The 2,139-nt window shown below is 40.4% G+C and overlaps 1 pseudogene; it reads left to right on the top strand.

The window, feature by feature from the left end:
• Positions 1-653: 653 nt before the first annotated feature.
• Positions 654-1,618, top strand: LOC146783081 (olfactory receptor 1G1-like; annotated as a pseudogene).
• The last annotated feature ends 521 nt before the right edge of the window (positions 1,619-2,139 follow it).

Here is a 2,139-nt window from a genome sequence, read left to right as displayed (position 1 = left end):
TTTAAGTTAAAGCTATTCTGTTTGTAATTAGGTGGCTTTTTAACTTTGCTTTTATTAGTGTTTTTTCAAACTTTCATGTACATAACATGCATATGTATGCAAATATGTATATGTATATGTATGCATGCACAGCAAGCCTGTTGGCTGAGGATGATAAAAAGTGGTGACCCTTATACAGAATAATTATGGAGTGCCTGAGGACATGTTTATGTACGTCAGGTACAGGGATTATGATAAAGTGTTAAGACCTTGTTCACGAAGAGACAGAGCAGACTACTAGGTAAAAGGTCACAATTCAGGACCGTTATTGTTGTGTGGATGGGACAATGTATGTACAAAGGGGCATACATGGCAGGACTAACCAAAAGGACATACCAATGGAAAAGGTGCTCAATAGAATTCTACTGCCTGTCCTTTCTACAAAAAGACAGGTTTTCATTTGAAATATAGAGCACCAAATGGCAATTATAATCAAACTTATTATCTATATCAATACTAACTGATGACGTCTGGGATGTTTCTTGATTTGAATACTTTATCTTTTCAATTTAAAATTGGTATTCTCTCTGATGATGTGTGCACTGAACATTCAGCAATCACTATATACTTCCAATCTTGATTTGAGTTGCAGGTACAAGTGTCATCGACAAACAATGTGGAATCACACCACTGGCAAGGGATTCATCCTTATAGGGTTTTCCCTCTTCCCAGATGTTCAAGTCTCCCTGTTTGCTGTTTTTCTGCTCATCTACATTGTGGCAATCTCTGGAAACCTCATTGTTATCACAGTCATCAGAACCACGAGGCAGCTCCACACCCCTATGTATTTCTTCCTCTCCGTACTGTCCTTCCTCGACATTATCTCTCTCTCAGCGACCGTCCCCAGAATGCTGAAGGATCTATGGACCCATCAGAAGGTGATCACCTTCCATGAGTGCCTTACCCAAGTGTTTGTCGTCCTTTGTGTAGCAGCGTCAAATGCTTTTCTCCTCACTGTCATGTGCTATGATCGTTATACCGCCATGTGCCACCCATTAAATTACACAACCCTCATGAGCACGCAGTTGTGTATCAATATGATATCTCTTTCCTTGATGGGTGCTGTGCTGATCTCCTTTGTAAATACCTTTCTTATTTCCCAACTACCTTTTTGTGGACACAACAGAATTGAAAATTTCCTGTGTGAATTCCCAGCCCTGCTGAAGCTGGCCTGTGGCGACACTTTGACCAGTGAGATTGTATTCTTCATTCTGACTGGGTTCACAGGATTGGTGACCTTCTGAACATAGTCATCTCCTACATACACATTATTAGGGTGATCCTGAACATCCCTTCCACAGAGGGTAAGCAGAAGATCTCCACCTGCTCAGCTCACCTCATGGTGGTTTTCCTGTTCTTCGGGTCAGGAGCTGCAACCCACCTGACACCTCCAAGCAGCCAAGAGAAACCAGACAAGCTGGCATCACTGTTTTGTACAGTTTTTGCCCCAATGCTGAATCTGATTATTTATAGTCGAAGGAATAAAGATGTGAAACTCATAGACTGTGCAGGGGTGACTGTGTTAGTCTGTGTTAGTCTTAAAAAACTTGCAATACTTTTGAAAATTGTGTTAGGTTGATGTTATAAGCATTTAAAAGTGTTTAAAAGTTAATTTTGCAGGATTAAATTCTGCATTTATGTTTCCTGAGACAGCATGGCATACCTTTGTAATTTACATTATTTCAGAATCACAGCACCAGAAGGATATTTTTGAAGTTTTGCACAATTTTCTTCTGTACTTCCATAGCACCCTGAATCACAGAATGTGGAGCTGAACTGTTAGCGTAAAGCACTACAAGTCTTGCGATATTAGTACGTCAAGACCTGTCTCCCAAGCTGAAACTATGGCGACGGATGGCCTGAATCATTTGTGTTTGTCTACTAGATGGCTCCCCAATCAACTCAGCATTTTAAATGTCATCCTTGTCTTTACCGTACTTTAGAGACAAATCAATATTCTTCCATATTTCAGATCGGTAGCTGATTTCAACAACTCCATCTCAAAGTGCATCTGTGAATCTGTCACACCAAGCCCAACATTAGATTTATAGGAGGAAGGACCTCAATCTACAAGTATCATTCCTCTTAAACAGGCCTGCA

The sequence above is a fragment of the Triturus cristatus genome, chromosome 12 (assembly GCF_964204655.1).
Source record: "Triturus cristatus chromosome 12, aTriCri1.1, whole genome shotgun sequence".
Taxonomy (NCBI): domain Eukaryota; kingdom Metazoa; phylum Chordata; class Amphibia; order Caudata; family Salamandridae; genus Triturus; species Triturus cristatus.
This window is presented reverse-complemented; position numbering and strand designations above follow the sequence as displayed.